Source organism: Gallinula chloropus, assembly GCF_964237585.1.
Source record: "Gallinula chloropus genome assembly, chromosome: 8".
Lineage (NCBI taxonomy): Eukaryota > Metazoa > Chordata > Aves > Gruiformes > Rallidae > Gallinula > Gallinula chloropus.
In genome coordinates, this window is record NC_140093.1 from 646,845 (window position 1) to 664,088 (window position 17,244).

Below are 17,244 nucleotides of genomic sequence, written 5' to 3' on the forward strand. Positions count from 1 at the left end.
AAAAAAAGCATGTTGTAATTAGCGTCGCGCGCTGCCGGAGGAGGCGGTGGCTGCGCTGCCAGAGCGCTGCCGCACGCGCCGACGCACCCTGCGCTTCAGCCCCCCCAGGTAAGGGTCACGCTTTTTACCCCCCTCTGCGCCCCTCGCCGGCCTGTGGGATTGTGTGGGGGTCAGTGGGGTGCGGGAAGGTGTTTGGAAGGCTGAGCTGGTTTCTTGTAGCATCTGCGCTTGATCGCGCCTCCTTTGGCGTCTGGGTCTCTGCTGGGGGGGAGGTTTCAGTGGTACGCTAGAGAGTTGAGCGCCATGAGCAGGACTTTATTAAGCAAAGTTTAAGTTCCAAAGCTCCGTGGCTCTCGAGGGAACTGGAAGGAGCGGTGGGACTGCACAGCAGACCCTTCCTGGGCCCTTGATGGGACCCTGGGTGAGCTCCGACCCCCTCCCAGGAAGACACGGGACAAATCCAAGCCCAGGGCGGGAACCACCCGCCACGGGTCCATTCTCCTCTTGTCCTCTCCTTGGTGACTGCTCATGTCCCGTGGTGCCCGGGAAGGTTGGGAGGAAGATTTCCACATGCTCTGAAGAGCCCTGCGAGCGGGTTTAGCAGTCTGCTCTGCAGGGCGGGCGCCAGGGCGGATGCTGGTGCTGTGGTGCCGCCGCCATTGCTGTGCCGCGCCTCGGCACGCTGCTCCCCTCATGGTGGGGTCCCCTCCAGCCCTGGGCGAGGCCGGGGGCAGCCTGTCCCCGCAGCGTCGCTCCCGGCCTGCTCCAGCCCCAGGAGCCATTGGTAAGAGCCCCGAGAAATGAAACCAGCATCGGTCCCTGGGAGTGAACCTGCCGTCAGCTCCCGGCCATGAAATGCGTTGCTGCCACAAACGTCCCACAGGTTTTCCGTGATGAAATAGGATGTTGGTTTGCAGGCAGCGTCCCCATGCTGCTCCCTGTAGGGGATGAAGTGGAAGCAGAGCCTGGCACTGCCGGCTGGGTCCCAGCTGGGGAGCAATAAAGAAACCTCCTTCCCAGAGAAGGCAAAGGACGCAGCGTGGGGCAGGAGTATTTGCTGTGACGCTGAGCATGGGGTTTGCTCCTTTCCGTGCTTGTAGGCCAGCAGAGATTTTAAATACTTCATTACTTCAACAGAAAATAGTGTCCCCTGGCAGCCAGCTGCAGGAGGCTTTCCTAGGAGGGGGTGGGGGAGTGGGAGGGCAGAGGCCAGAAGGTGCCCGTTATCTTTATCAAGCACAGGGGATAATGCTGTTAGCGGGCTCGTTAATGGGGCGGGGTGGAGGCCAGGGCCCCGCGCTGCCGCCAAGCAGAAGTTGGTTGCTGCAGGAGTTGCACAGCTCAGGAGAGGGGGCAGTTGCCGCCTGTACTGCCAAGGCTCGAGTGTAACGTCCGGCCTCGGTGGGCGACTTGTGTCAAGTGAGTAACAGCCGAAGGAGGCGAAGAGCTTCCCGGGGCCAGGGGCGCGCGGCCGCCTGCGCCGCGACACCTCTGCCCCTTTGCTAAAGGCTGGGAAATGGGAAGATTAAGCCCGAGGTTTACGTTGTGACTGTCGTGCCCAGCTGTTTGCTGTGATAAAACGGAGCCCTGAGGTGTATTTCGAACTAGAGGGATTTGTGCTGTGACCTTTATCTCTCTAACGGACAGGGCTACAGCAGGACCCCCTCTCCTCACAGGTGGGGGTCTGTGGTCGGGCTGTGAGGAGAGCGGCCTGGCTGCGGAGCCGCTGTGTGGGTCGGGGATGCGCAGGAGGCTGTGGGTCTCAGTGCAGGTGTCCTGGGGGTGCTGAGCTGCTGGGAATGTGGGGGGAAGTTTTGCTGGGAGCACCCATGCAGCCAGAGGGACCTTTCTGTGCCGGCTTCAGCCTGGGGTGCTGCCGGCACCGGTGTGGCGCAGGCAGGGAGCAGCTGGGCGCTGGGGCACCCAGGATGCCAACGGTTCATCCAGGCTGCTCTCGCCCAGTGCCAGCCACGCAGCTGGAGCCCAGGGGCTCTTTCAGCTAGCTCTGAGCTGAGTCAGGCTCTTCGCTTTCTCAGTTCTTGAGCAAAAGGTTCCTGTTGGATTTGGTCATTTTACTCGATTCACTCAGGCAGGAGCTGGGGTTGGAAGGGAAGCGCCGGTGCAAGCCGAGCCAGAGGCTGCGGTCCCTGTCTGGGCTGGCAGTTACCTTCTCTGCCCATGCCCAATGCCTTCAGAAAGCCATCTCCAAGGGCGGGCTTGAAATGACCTGGGAGGGTCCCACATTGCAAACTGCTTAATCCAGCAGTGGACTGCAGTCATCTTTCAAAGGATCTATCCCGTTTGGGATGCCAGAGAGGAAATGGGAATCTGTTTTCCCCTCATGTCCCTGATGTGATGCTGCTGCGGGATGACCCGTCACTCAGAGCTTTCCCTTCAGTTTTCCCTTCAAACTTTTCTCTCCAGATCTTTTTGAAGTAGGAACCAGAGCAGGAAGTGTTTCAGTTCTGCTTTTGGGTGTGAAGGGGGTGCCAACAGCCACCCTCACGTAGGGCACCCACCAAACCTCAGTGTCCCCATGCTTGGCTCAGGGGCTTGGGGGCCTCTGCCCCCCGGGCTGGATGCCCACTGGCCCAGCAGCCTTGCTCACTGGGATTCGGAGGGAAGGGCCAGCAACTGTTGCACAACTCCTGGAGGTCAGGCTCTTGCACCATGGCTGCGTTAGCTCAGCCAAGAGTTCCTCTTTCTCGCTCCAGTTCCAGTGACACGTAGTGACTCTGAACCAGAAAGTGCCTCTCTGTTCACATTTCTTTTTTCCCTTGTCTCCCAATTGATGTCTCTCTGTTTGCACAGCATATGAAGCCAAGTGCACAATAACTTATTTCCTTATCTTTCTCTGCTGGAAGATAGTTAGTCCATGGTGTTGCTAGGTGTCCCGGATGGTAATTATCATTATCAGATGATAACCTGGGAGACCACAGGATCTGCAATTTCCTTACAGTTTCCTCTTTATCTTGCCCTGCCTGGATGCCTTGTTATGGCAGAGCCTGTGCTTGGTATCTGTGCTGTGGGGCTTGATCCCCTGTAACCTCCATGAACCCCTGTGAAACAGAACCCGTCCCCAGGGCAGGGCAGAGTGAGAGGTGGCATCACTGATGCCGGGAGCTGCAGGGCTGCCGCCGTCGCAGGCAGCGAGGACAGAGCCCGGCAGGCCGGTCGCTCTGCGCTGCCACGTGGGAACGGGCACGATGGGAAAATGAAACTGAGTGAACTGAATCTAGAGCAGGACCGAGCCAGGGCTGTGGAGCTGGGAGCTGGGCCCTCGAAACCTGGGCAGGGGGTGCCCCCCGGCTACCCAGCCCCAAGCATCTCGGCACCCGGGTACCCACTCTGCGGCCGCTGCGAGGCAGGAATGGGGCATGGTTTGGACACTGGTTGGGTTCCAAAGCTGGCTCTCTGTGCAGAGAAGAGCTGCTGTGTGGGCACTGGAGGGGGCCTGAGCACAGTCTGAGCAGCAGGGGGTCTGTGTGGCAAACAGTGTGACTGGAGCAGCTGCTCAGAAAGTGCCCAGCACGTTGGTGTAAGCGCAGGGAGAGGAAACAGCCTCACGCCTTCCTCTGTGAGAGAACAGGAACAGGAAGAGCAACCGAGGCTCCATTACAGTGTTCAGTCCCAGAGGCTGGCAAGGCGTGGGATCTGAGGGGTACAGCTGTAGTGCTGCTGCTTCATGTAGGGACCGGCAAGGCCACCCAAGTCAGGCAGAGACAACAGCACAGTGGGGTACCAGTTACCACCTGTTTCTTCACTGCTCTGGAGCTCCAGCGTGCTCCCGAGGCCGCCCGGGCTGGGGGGATGCTCCAGGCACCCCGATTCCCACTGCGGGCTCAGAAATGCCACACAGCCAGGTGTGACTAGAGCACACAAAAAGAGAAGTTAACTGTGTTAGTGCCAGGCTGTTTGATAGAACAACAAGCCTTAAGAAGGAACCAGCTGGAGTTCAGATCTCTGGGGCAGGTAATAGTGTTTGTCTTCCCAAGCAAAGCAAGGAATTACTCACCAAAGCTGGGAAGCTCTTTGCCCCTTCCTTTCCCAAATGCTCAGTTCAGCCCTGAGTACGGCTCAGGGGGGAAGGCAAATTTAAAGGCAGATGTCTCCCAGTCCCCAGGGTAATAACTTTCAAAGTGATCAGTGAGGTGGTTTGGCTGCTTCCGCTATGGCTCAGCATCTACAAACCAATAGAAGGAGCGTTCAGTTGCAGGGCCATGGCACTTTGGTCCTGATTTTTTTTTTACTTGTAAAGTAAAATAAAGGTATGGGTAACAAGTGATGCTCAGAGTTACAAACACAAACTGCAGGATTTGGGGGAAAAAGCCAAGCACGAGAGGGAGAAGACAGAAAGGCAAAGTTCTGCTAGAACTTCAACCAGGAAGACAAAGCTCTGCTAGACCTCTGACAGGAAGTTCTGCTAGAACTCTGCTCCCTCTCATGCTTGGCTTTTCCCACTGTGTTAACTCTGCAGAGTGTCACATGCTGCAGAGTGTTAACTCCGGCCCTTCGGTGCAGGACCTGTGTGGATGTGGCACGGCCCTGAGGGATGGGGGAGTGAGATGGCAGATCAAACCAAATCTGAACCCTTAACCACAAAGAACCTTCTAGAAGTGGTGGTGTGTTCGTTTCTGAAGTGTGCAGCGCCCTGCTCCTTGCAGCAGCCTCCTCTTGCTGTGCATGCCCTGCGCTGCAGGCCCTGCCTGCCGGGGGGGATCGATGCAGAGCAGCTATGGCACTTCAGGAACACTGCCTCCCTGCAGACATCCTGGTGTCCTTCTGGCACGGGTAGGCATGCTGGCACAGAACTCGTTCGTAGGGCTCACCCCCTTTGTCTCTGTGAATACTCACTGACCTGACGGCTGTGAATTCTCACAACCAAAGTCGGGAGAAGGCTCAATGCAGGTGGAGCTGCGAGCAGCTGCCATGCCCGTTCTGTAAAGCCTCCCAAACTGGAGAGCACTTGGAGCCTCTGCAGAAGCTCCCTGTGACAACTGCCGTTCCTGCGGTGAGGTGGGAGCGTGGCACAGGCAGCCAGTGGCTGTCGGCAGCCGGCAACTCCCCAGCGAGGTCCTGCAGGCTGGGGCCAGGCATCGGCCCGGGCTTCGGCTGCAGGCTGGGGCCAGCACTGGCTTGGGCTTTGGTGTGAGGGGAAGAAGGGATTTCCCCACCTGGAGCCACTGGCCTGCAGTTACATTTAGTAACGGGGAGCGGGGAGGAACAGAACCGGCCGGAGTGCCCAGCACAGGCTAACAGTTCTCCAGGCTGTTCCCTAGGGAGGGAAACAGAAACTGCAATCAAAAGCTGAAGGGGAAAGAGAGTAACTGAGGGGTTTTTGTGAAGGGCCCTGTGCGCTCAGCCTCATCAAGGAGCAGTTGCTTGGAGCGATAGTGTGCCCTGACAAACCACCATGGCCTCAGCACAACGGCTCCTGTGGGGTCTGGCTGTGAGGCTGGCCGAGGCACGGCTGCTGCCCTGTGTTAAGAGTAAAGCCAGAGAATCCTGCCACGGAGTGTATGGGAAGGGTAGAAAACAGAACTGAAAGCCTGGGTTTTCAGAGGCTCCTCTGGGGCAAGGGGCCAAAACCCAGAGCAGCCGAGGAGGTGTGTTGTGAGCCTCGGGACAGAGCAGGCTGCTCGCTGCAGGAGTGGTGGAGGTCTAAAAGCACAAACCTGGCAGGGTCAGAGGAAGAGCGAGGTAGAAGAGGGACTGTGAGAGCTCACTTAATGCCATCCCTCAGCCCAGGCAGGACAGACTGTACCTAAAGCCCCTCTCAGGACAAGCATCCCATGCCCCTTCTCAGCCCTCCTTTTCCCTTTAAGTCCAGCCTGAATCGCTCTCCCTGCTGTCTCAGCCCACCTTCTTGTCCTTGCCACCATAACTGCAGAGAAGATTGTTCCTGCTCTTTGCAGTGCCCTTCCACCTTGGAAGACCAGTGCAGCACTTCCCTCAGTCTTGGTGTGGTCAGGGTGCTCCCAGCTCTTCCCACCGTTGTCCCACCACTGTCTGGGAGCTGCCATCCTGCTTCCCATGTCCTGGGATGGGACCCTGCGTGCCCCCCAACGCACCCCTGGCCTGGCAGCCTGCCTCTCTGCGTACTGAGGTGCGTGTCCTTCCCTTGTCTGGCCCTTTGGTTAGTGCTGCAGGGTTTTGAGGGGGTTCCTTTGGGTGCGAGGGAGTGACCCTGAGACATGAGTGTCCCAGCGAGGGACACCGTTCCCTCCTGGCTAATCTGCCCCGTGGCAGCTCCCTTTTCAGCACTGCTGGTTGGTGTCACCAGGACCAGGAGCTGCCCGTGCGATGCTCGGCAGAGCAGCCCTGGTGCCTCAGTGATGGGCACGCAGCTCTCACAGGGACGGGTGGCTTCGCAGCCTGGACAGGCTCAGAGCCGGCACGGCGGGGCGGGGTGGGGTGGCTCTGCCCCGCGCCCGTGGGGAGCTCAGTGCGGCTCCCGGGCACCCCTCGGCAGCCATGGGCCAGCATGACTCTCCTGCCATGCGCTCTGCTTGCCAGGGCAGCGAGAGACGGGGCGCCGGCAGCCTCTGCCCCTCGGGGAAGCAGGGGGGGCCCGAAGGAGCGCGGCGGGGGCCCGGGGCGCCCAGGCAGGAGGCGGCGGGAGGCCCGGCGGGAGCGGCGGCGGGGCCGGGCTGCTCCGCCCGCTCGCCCCCCCCCTCCCCGCGCTTCGCTTTCTCTGGTGTTTTTTCTTCTCTCCTCCGAACCCGGAGGCGGCGGCGGGGCCGGGCACGCGTGCTGGGGCCCGGGCACCGTGAGTCATGAGGCGCCGGGCCGCGCCGCCGCTGGCAGGATGAGGGAGGCGAGGCCCCGGGGGAGGGCAGCCCGCCGCGCCGCCGCGCCTCACCTTGCCCTCGGGTTCGCGTCGCCCGGACCCCGGAGGCCGCGCCGGGCTTAGGTGAGCGCGGCGGGGGCCGGGGCGCGGGGCTGCCCGCGGGGCCGCGCTTCCGGGCGGGGCGGGGGCGGCGGCGGAAGCCGGGGCCGGCGCGGGGAGCCCGGGCCGCCGCCTCCCGCCCGCCCGCCCGCCCGCCGCGCCGGCGGCGCTGTCAGCATGCGCCCCTGACTGACTGACTGGGCCGGGCCGCCACCGCCGTGCCCGGGCAGGGCCGCGCCCGCCCGCCCCGCCAGCATGCCGGAGGTGAGTGCCGGCGGCGGCGGCCGCAGGTGCCCGGGGGCGCCGCTTACCCCCGGCGCGGCCCCGCGGCCTTCGCCCGGCGCGGCGGCTGCGGGCCCCGCGGGCGGCGGCCCTGCCCGGGGCGGCGGCGCGGGGGAGGCGGGAGGGGGGAGCGTACGTTCTGCTCCGCTCGGCCGGGCCGCGGACCGGGGGGTGGTGGGGGGGAGCCGCCGGCCTCCGCCGGGAGTGGGGGGGGTGCCCGGAGCGGCGCCCCGCGGCGCGGCCCCGCCTGCCCGCGCGTCCCTGCCCGTCGCTGCGCCAGCCCGTCGCGGGGAGCTCGCCGGGCGTGACCCGTCCCGGAGCCGGGTCCCTTCTCGGCCGCGGCCCCGCTGCGCGCCCCGGGGCGCTGGGCGGAGGGGGAGCCCCGGGCGGCGGCCCAGGGACGAGGCGGCGGGCCCGGCCGCGGCGGGCGGAGCGCTGTGCCCGCTCCTGGGGACGCGGCCCTCGGCGGCAGCCCGGGGGACGCGGGCGGCGCGGGGCCGAGCGGAGCGGGCCCGTGCTGCGCGCCTGGCCCGGCGGGGCCGCTCGGTGCCCGGGGGGACGGAGACCCGCGGGGCTTCTCCCTGTCAGAGGCAGCTCTTGGATTCGGAACTTTGTTGTGCCTGCGGGTGCCGCAGACAAGCCGGGGAAGCTGTCGGTGTGGCGGGGGGGAAGGCGGCAGCGGTGTTGTCGGTGTACAGTAGTCGTTTGGGAAAATACCCGCTCGCTGCTGCTGGAAGGACGCTGCCTGTTCCGGAGGCGCTCTGAGCGGCCGAGCAGGGTGGCAGCAGGGCGCGGGGACCGGCAGGGCTGTGCCCGGGGCCGAGCCGGGCCAGAGGAGCTGTGTCCGGGGCCGGTGGGGCTGTGCCCAGGGCCGGGCAGGGCCGGCGGGGCTGTGGCCGGGGCCGGCGGGGCCGTGCCCGGGTTCAGCAGAGGCGCAGTGGGCGGAATAGCGGGCGGTAGCGCTCTGAGGACCGACCCGACCGGCCTTTGCGCGGCGGAGAGGAGCCTAACGAAGCGACGCCACCTGCCAAAGGGGCAACGAGGAAGTCATTTGCATAATGAATAATTAACCGATGAGACTTACTGCTGCGGGGGAAGCTTGAGGTGAGGGCCAGAGGTCGGGCACTTGGAAGCTGCGATGGGCGGCCGGGGCTGCCCGCCGGTGCTGACCCTGGCCAGACCTGCTCACGTACCAGCACCGTTAGGAGTCACAGCAGACAGAAGAAGAAGCAATGGCAGGCCTGGCGTGCCCGTTTCGCTGCAATGAGGGGCAGAACCGCTCTGTGTGGAGGGCTGGGATGTAGCCGTGCAGGAACATGAGGTGTTGGGGGTCTCCTCGCTTGCTGGGTGGTGCGGGCTGAGCTTGGGGCGCTGCCCATCAGGCTTTCTGGGGAGCAGAGCACCCTGACAGCCCATCTGAGGGGACAGGGATGCTGGGCATACGCTAAGCTGAGCTCTGTAGTTGCACCATGTACTTTTGCAATTTTAATTTTGAGGGGCCTGTGTCAGGCTGCTTTCCTCAGCTCACAGCGGGTCAGGTGTAGATTGAGAACACTGTAAAATGGAACTGGACGTGCCCGGGTTTAAGGCTAGGCTGCTGAGCCTCAGCGCTGCTGCAGGCTGAGGTGAAGCAAAAGGTGTTTAAATAGAAAAGTGGTGTCTGAGTGTTCAGAGTTTCATAACTGGTTAGGCTCGACTTGGGAAATCGTTGGGAACTTACGATGTGTAGGATGTAGTGGTAGTTGTGGAGCTTGCCTAGTTTACATGACACCTAAAAGCACAGGGCCATGCAGTGGTATTTGCTTGGGCTACTGAGGAAGGATACACAGGCAGCAGATTTCTTTGCCGTATAGATGAGAGAGACAGTGACAGGGCACGTTTATCCTCTCATTTCCTTAAAGCCACCACCGGATGAAATGTATTTTGAAGGGCAGACAAGGGCCTGAGTCCGAGGATGCTTGGTTGGTTGTGGGGCAGCTGAATCAGCGGGCAAAATCGGGGTATTACATGAGCAGCTTGTGATTGAGTGGAGAGGGGAAGCGGTGTCAAAGCTGTCCTGTGAAACCCCCTCGGCCGCAGCGCAGGGGCTGGTTCCCACGCGTCCCCTGCACAGCGCTGGGAGCAGCCTCGCTCCGTGACTTCTTTCCCCCCAGACTCCTCCTCTGTGCTGGCTGTCTCGCAGCGCAGTGGAGCAGGGCTGAACACGTGCTGCCTGGGCACGAGCCTCGTGGGTCTCTGGGCGGAAAGCTGTTTTGCAAGCAGGGGAAACGGGCAGGTCAGATGTATCCGACCGCTGCCCACAGCCCCGGCCCTCCTCAGCAGATGTCAGACCTTGGTGGCAGATGATATTGGACTTTCAGGTCCGGTAGATTAACAAGGTAATGGATATCTATCTTCAGGAGTATCAACAAAGCAGTTTAATTAGTGGAAGCAGAGAGTTTTAATTTAAAATTTCTCTGGTATAATGTAGTTGTGGAAGGAATTGTGATCGTAACTCAGAGCAGTCTTCACTCCGAGGTTCTTCTGCCGTCAGCCACAGCCAAGAAGTTGCCCTCCCACTGACGGGCTGCCGCCGGTGCACAGTGCGGTGCTGTGCCTTCAGCCCCGCTCGTCCCGGAGAGGTGGGGGTCACGAAAGCACAGGCCCAAGGACGGTACCTGCGCAGGGGTTCGGGAGGGTGCTGGTGGCTCCCGCTGTGCCTTGCTGCAGCGCAGTGCCCGAGGGGCCGGGGCCGTGGGAAGGCTCCGCGCTGGGCTGCGGTCAGCCTTGGCACGCCTGGCAGGGCACGCACAGGGCTGGGGCTTCCTGCTGGAGCTGCGTTAGCCAGGAAGGGATCTTGGTTCATTCTGCTCAGGGAAGGTCGGCAGCATAATCAGAAATAAATCAGTCTGGGTCGAGGTGCTTCAAGCCTCAAGCACAGGCGTTCAGCTTGGGGAAAGGTTAGTTTTGTTCTGCATACTCCTCCTCTTGGGCTCTAGTACTCTGTTGCTTCGCCAAGGCTCAGCTGCTGTTCATTATTTACCTGTGTTACTTGATAATAATTAATGAGTTTATTCTCCTTCCTATAGCAAGGCCAAGTATTGAGTAAGCTAACGTTTTCAGGTCCCTCCATGACAAATACCACTTGCTGGCAAGCATTTGAAAGTAGCAGGTGCTGCTGTTGTTTTCTTCTGCAACCTGTTTTGCATGGAGCTTTGTGGTGCTTGGCTGCTTTGAGTGTCCCAGGAGCATGGAAGATGCTACCTTCCAAAATTCCATAAGGAGGGGAGGTGTAGCTGGAAGGAATGTGTATGTCATTCCCTGCAGCCTGGCCTCCCAGGGGTTTCTAGAGGGCTGATGGATGTGCTGTTCGGTGGCCTCAGCGTGATGTCTGAGCTGCATCGCTTTGGGTACCAGCATCGTGGGCAAATCTGAGTTCCCTGGCCTGACAGCCCAGGTATATATTGGAGCCTGGAATGTGCACTGAAGTACAGGAGCAGAAAGCAGGCAGCTGAAACAAACATTGGACTGTGAAAAGGGTGTTGCTCCGGAGTAGCCTGGAGGAGATGGGTTGTTGAAGCCAAGTGGTTTTCACCAGAGAAACCAGGATGGGTTCTGTGGCTGCAGTGAAGGTCCTTAAACCTGTGGCCAGTTCAGGTGAACACACAGGCTTTCCTCTCTGCTTTTATTTCCTTTAAGTGTGTTTTATTTTGCTGCTTCAGGTGGTAGTGGCGCAGGAGTGCCTGTAATGAGAAGGATGATCTTTAGCACCCCTCAACGTCCAGGACAGGAGAATTGCTTCTTAGGAACCACGTGCCTGAGCTGCAAGCCCCATTTTTCTAGCAGTGCTAGCACCAAGGAAGTCACACGTGTTGGGTTGTAAAACATGCCTTGCAGTAACCATTCCTTACCTTGCAAGGCTGAGTAGGTGTTTGCCTTTGCCTTGTGTGCATCTTAAATGCTGGTGCTATGAAGAGGTGATGTGGCTGTAAACAGACCAGGTTGTTAAGATGAAACTGCAGAAAAAGTTCTGTTCCCTTTTGCTGTTGCATTTTTATGACTTTTATCCGTGCTGGGACACCTTCTGTAGCTAGGGATATTTATCAGAGAACTCCTGCCCAGGCAGAGCTCTACTGTGGGTTTATTGTGAAGATTTGTGAGGGTTTTTCAGTGTGCATGATGCAGGGCAGTGCGGGCAGCGATCAGGCATTGCCCAAAATGGTCTGGCTTTGGTCGGCTGCTCGTTTGGCAGTGGTGGGGGAGGAATCCTGCACACAGTGGTGCTGCCGGGGGGTCTCGGAGATGTGCCTATGGGGGGGGTGCTTGGAGATGTGCTGAGGGGCTCGGAGGTCTGTGAGCATAGCCCAGACACGTGCATCCCGTGCTGGTGACCGTGCTTTGCACACCTACTGACAGTGGTGCGTGGGTCTGGCTGGCGTGTTCGCTTCCCCGGGGACTCCTGCGGTCGTGGCTGCCTGGCCGTGCCCGGCTGGGCGCAGGGCAGGCTGGGGCTCCAGGGCTCTCCTTTGCCTGCACGTGTGGTGGTCTCACTGGCTCTGTTCCTGAGGGATTGGAGCAGTTGCCCCTGATTATTATTCTTTGATTTTATTTTATTAACAACCCCATACTCTAAGCTTAGTTTCCCAAGTAATGCAGCAAAGTAAACACCACTTCCTTCCTGCTGCCCTGTACTTATTTACCGAAGGGATAAACATGTGATGGGTTTTTCTTGCTGTCCTCCACCACGTTTGGAGTCTCTTCTGCCCTGGATGTGTGTGGTTGGGAGTCCATCAGTGGCACTGTGAGTGCAGAGCAAGCAGCAAGGCAGGAGAAGGGGTGTCAGAACTGTACTGTGGGTGGGATGAAACTTGAAAGCATGTTTGATATCAGAAGTGGAGAGGTGGAGGTGCTGATACAGCATCTTGTAAGGGAGCGTGGTTCCTGGTCCCACGGGAGTCTCCTGGTCCTTGGGTCCTTTGGAGAATGAAGCCAGGGATGAAGTGGCTTTACACTGCTGGGTGTGTTCAGGCAGCAGAACGTTTCTTGAGGCTGGGCTGAAATTTCTGCCCTGGCTCCGGTGGCTGTGACAGGAGAGTGGCAGCTGCAGTGCCGAGCTGGTGCCGGCCGATGCACACATGGCTCTTCGATGCCTGTTGGGAGGGTTTGATGTGTGCTGGCCTCAGGATGAAACCCCCTGTGTATCAGGAGACTGGCTTTTTCCTCTGGGATGAGTTTTGGGGTTGTTTTGGTTGCTTTTTTCTTACATGTCTGCTTGCTGTTAGCTACTACCCTGTGAAACAGGCCGTGTTTCCAGTTACGTGCATATGCTGCATTGCTCTACAAGAATATTTGTATCCAAAATACCTTTGAGGTAGCTGGGAGAACTTTTTGAATGCACTGGGGGGAACAGGCAGTCAGAGTTTGCACTAGACAAAGTCTGCCCTCACAGAAACCCAACATAAGTTCTCTTCACATTAAGTTCCTAAACATGACCTGATTTCAGTGGGACAGTTGCTACTGGGACCCCTCAGAAGCAGCAGTTAAAGAATACATCTGATGCTAAATAGTGTGCTTGGGGTTTGTTTCCCTTTGAATCTACACATTGTGCAGGGAAACTGAGGCAGCCCGGGCTGAGCAAACCAAAACTGGCAGTGAGCTGTCTGCAGCCAGGTTACCATGTCCGTGGGCCAAGCGGATGCTCGGCAGCCAGCTCAGCCCCTCGTCCGCCTGTCCTGCAGCCCTGCTGCCAGTGCCTGCTGGCAAGCAGTCTCTCCGAGGCAGCTTCCAGCCCTTATTTGAGCAGCATCCCAAGGCCGTGCTGCCCGTGCTGCTCGTGGGGCCTCGTGCCGGTGGGAAACACGCCAAATACTTGTTTTCACAGGAAAATATCTTGGGACGTAAATATGCAAGCAGCACATCAGTGCCTGAGTCAGGATGAATTTCAGCACAATAAAAAGTCAGGGCTGGGCGGGTTCAGGTCAGGCATCTGATGTTTTGGGAGGTGAGCTCTGGCCTAGCCTCCGCTCCGGGCCAGCTGTGCTCCCCTCCTGCTGCCAGACCATGGTTTGAATTCAGAGGTGGCAGGTGGCTTCTGCAGAGAGGCCAGGCTTTCCTGCTGGGAGCAGACCCTGCTGCTGAGGGAGCTACTGTGGGAAGTGGGCATTTTTTCATCCTGTACTTGTCATCAGTGTTACTTCCAGAGTTGGGTCCTACAGAGTTGCATCAGCCTTGCTTGCAGTGCCACAGACACAAGTTACCAGAGCGTGCCCTGCATTCCCCCTTATCTCACCCTACCACACTTTATATATCTTGCAGTGTGATGTTTTGTTTCTGCAGTGTCAGACTGGCTGTTTCAGAACATGAATAGGCTCGGCAGCCCTGTTTGCCACGCTGAGTGATGATAACTGTGTTAAGTCATGAGACCGCTGCAGATCATCTGGCGAGGCAAAACCTGCCTTGGGCTCCAAGTTGGAGCAGGTATTATTTGGAGAGAGAAGTAAACCCTCAAAAGCATTATAAATAACATGTCCTGACTCGGGTGGCTCAGGGTTTGCACAGAAAGTTTGGTTGGTGGCACCAGGATTCACCCGTGGTGGTGCCCACAGGCAGAGGGGCAGCATTCCCAGAGTACCTGTGTGGTTTGGTGCAGAGCAGGAGGCATGGGGTCGTTCCTCTGGCTGGTGGCACCCCGGGCTCCCACAGCTCTTTCTGCCAGCCTGAAGCTGCTCCACACATTCCTGCTGTGCTGCTGGCTCCTGGGACTGCAAGCAGTGAGTAAGGACTTGGGAACCCAGAGCATGCTTGGGCTCCGGGCCCAATCCTGCTTCCAGAGAAGTTAATGGGAAGTTTTCCTTCTAAAAAAGGGAGAGGGATCAGAGCTCCCAGCTCGGTTCTGGAGGCCCTGGGCGCTTCTCTCTTGGTAGTTGTTAACCCCAAGCTCCCTGTTTGCTCAGGAAGGAGGTGGTCTGGGGGTGGATGGCTGTGCCCCCCGGTCAGCTGCGGCAGGGTGCCAGCCAGGAGCACGCTCCTGAGGCCGCTCTGCCGTTGAGGTGAAGCTGTCTCTGCTGCAGTGACACCTACACGGTGCTGGAGGAGATAAGCTGTTCTTTCATGTGTCAGTAAATTGCTGTAGGAGAAAATGAAGTTTGCTGCGTTAATTGGGTCTGGATAGACCTGAGGTCTCCAGCCTCTAAAGCCCGCGCTCCCCGGGGCGCTGCGGAGGGGTGTGCAGGCTCCGGGAGCTCGCCGACCCGGGGGATGTGTCAGGTTTTCCGAGCAGGTTGCCAAGCTGAAGGCAGCAGTAATTAGGCCTGGATTTGCCATAGAAGATCCGTGTGCCTGTGCACAGGCGCCCAGAGCCCCAACATCTGCCTGTCACCGGTGGAGGAGTGGGCAGGCTGGGGCTGGCTGTGTGGAGCCCGCTGCCCTTCCTCCTCCTCCTCGCGTTGCCCGCGGGTCTGTGCTCGCCGGCCCAGCTGACGCTGGCTGTTGCGGTGTCGCTCGTGCCGTTTGGTTTCATGGAGGGACGGTCTTGCCAGCAGCACACAGCGTGATTTACTTGAGAAAGAAACTTTAGGGCTTTTTTCTGTCACTTGGAGGCTGGAAAAAAAATATCCAAACAAAAAAATGCTTCTTCCAGTGTTGGGAAGGCTGTGCTAGTGCCTGGGCAGCATTCTTGACGTCGTGCCATCGCTTTTGGGTTTCAGTGACATCATTTCCCTCTGTAATTCAGTATGGGAATCCTTCAGAGCCCGATATATGGGCAAGAGTTAGACTGAGGCTTCTTTCACAAGCATAAAAATCAAAGGTAGTGAGTCCCTGATCCTGATGAAGTCATTATGTGCTCTGTGGCTGTTTGATGTGTAACGTTACAAACGTTCTTTGGGGAGTGCAGACACTTGCTGCTGTGACTGAGCTGTGCGAGCTGCTTAGAAGAAAGTCCCTGGGAAAATATCTTGCTTGCAGCTTATCAGCGTTTCACTGAGCTCCTGTATTTATGTGCAAATATATTCCATAAATACATCCCTAATGATGGGATTTTTTGGTGAGAAGTAGGCGCAGCTCTGTAGAATTCTTCTAATTAAATATAGCTAATGGTGGCCACTGAAACACAAGAATTGTGTTTCAGCATGACTGGCAAATCATTGCTTTGGGTTTGTTTGGTTTGTTTTCATCAACTCCTAAGCGTTCTGTCTTGAATCACCATTTTTATTAAAATTGCTGTTTCTTAAGCCTTTTCAGAAGCTATTTTCCAAATATTTGGCTGGTTTTGTGTAAGAATGGAATTTAAACTTTGATATTCTGTGTTTTTCAGTGGCTTTTAGAGGTAAGCATGGGAACACAGGGAAAATCCTGGGAGCTTTTCCCAGCATCCTGCCGCTGCCATGCTCAGTTCAGGTAGCTGGCAGGGAGGGAGAAAGGAGGGCCCGTGGATGAGAACTGAAGTGGAGGGTAGGGAGGGCTCCTCCTGTCAGAAATACTGTGGGAAAGCAGGTGGGAATAGTGGAGGGGGACAGTGCCAATAGGTGTTCTGGGTGTTGTGGAAGCCTGTGCTCATGCAGTGCTGGGAGCAGAGCCTGGGACCGTGCTGGGGGCAGCGATGGGGATCGCTGGGTGGCTGGATCCCGGGAGCCTCGGGTGGCTCAGCCACTGAGCTCCTCCAGCATGGGGCCTCACACCCTGGCCATCTGCTAGGCAAAGGGACCTCTGCCACTGCTCTTGCCTGGCAAGAAGGTGGAGATGGAGCTGCAGGATTAGCACTCTGCATGAGTGGCATCATTAAATGGGCTCGAGTGCTTTTCTGTGTTGGGTTTTCCTGTGGTGCCATTCGTCAGGCTGCTCTCAAAGTGGGAGTGTTTGCAGTAAGTAATGACAGGGCTGTCACTGAGCCTTTCAGACACTTCTGTACAGGAGTTTTGGTCTGTGGTTGATTTGTCCTTTGACATGTCAGCATTGGGACTTTCACCTTGTTGTGGCAGGCTCTTTGGAGGAAGGGATCAGTTTGTACCTTGCAAGGAGAATTAACAGGACGTTGAAGGTTAGGTGTTTGTGATGTGCCACTGGTTGAGCATAACAAGGTTTGCCTACCGAGCGAGCCAGGAGGGTGCTGCTCACTGCTCCTTGCTCAGGAAGGAGACCAGAGCTGGGAGTGGTGACCAGACCCTGGGCCTGGGCACAGGGCTGTGCCAGGGCAGTGGGCAGTGCTGCTGCCTCGGCTGCCCTCAGCAGAGCGAGTCGCAGGCCTGTGTTGTCCACAGAGCGATCCAGCAGCTGTCAGGATGTGAGACCTCAGTGCAGAAGGATGGGAGAGGCTGGTGAAGGGTCGGTGCTCATTCTGCAGCAGACATCCCTTGATTATTCCATGGAAGGCGGGAGCCCAGAGATGGTTGGGACAGCCCAGCCCTGCCACAGCCGTAAATAAAAATGTGAGGTAGCTGGTTTTGACCTGATCCATAACCCAGAAACAAGAATCATGACAGGTCTGGCCGTTGGAGCTGGAAACCCCCTGTAGCTGCCGTGTGCAGTGATGCAGAAGGTGTCAGTGTGCCTGTGAGGCTGCTGCTTGCTCTTCTTGGTTTTGATGTGGTAGGTTCAGGGAGGGCAGCCTGTGGGTGATCCCGTGTGCCGTGGTGTGATACCCAGCAGTGTCCCTGGAGCTGTGCTCGCTTGGTGGCCCCAGGAACACCCCGGGACCCGGCAGCTGTGGCTGGGATCCTGCTGCAGTGCTGCCTGCAGTGCTGCTGGCGTGGCGGGGGTGCAGCTCCCTCCTGGATGAGCACACGAAGGGCCTTCTGGGCACTGAATAACTGGGAATCTCTTTTCCATCCTCCTCTAATTTCATCTTCAGTCACAGCAGAAAAAGGCTGAAAAAGAGAAAAGTGTTATGCTGGCGGGCACTGAAGCAGCGTTACACCAGCTGGGTCACTCAGCTCTCAGGGAATCCATGGACAAAAGGAGTATCCACGATTTATCACCAAAGCCAGCTCCTGATGTCCTTCCTGCAGGCTGACTGCTCCTGGGAAACTGCAGAGCCAGGTGCTGGGGAGGCTACAGTGCAGGAGCTGCTCTCCCATCCCACTAGTCCTGCCTGCTGC

The 17,244-nt window shown here is 58.3% G+C and overlaps 1 protein-coding gene across 6 annotated transcripts in view; it reads left to right on the plus strand.

The window, feature by feature from the left end:
• The window catches only part of MBNL1 (muscleblind like splicing regulator 1), an 83,404-nt gene continuing 66,160 nt past the window's right edge, over positions 1-17,244 (plus strand). For 2 of the 6 annotated variants that reach the window (XM_084267393.1, XM_084267399.1), the window contains exon 1: positions 6,996-7,153. The gene's annotated coding sequence lies outside the window, so the exon portion shown is untranslated. The other 4 variants (XM_084267396.1, XM_084267398.1, XM_084267394.1 and 1 more) reach the window with 4 other exon arrangements.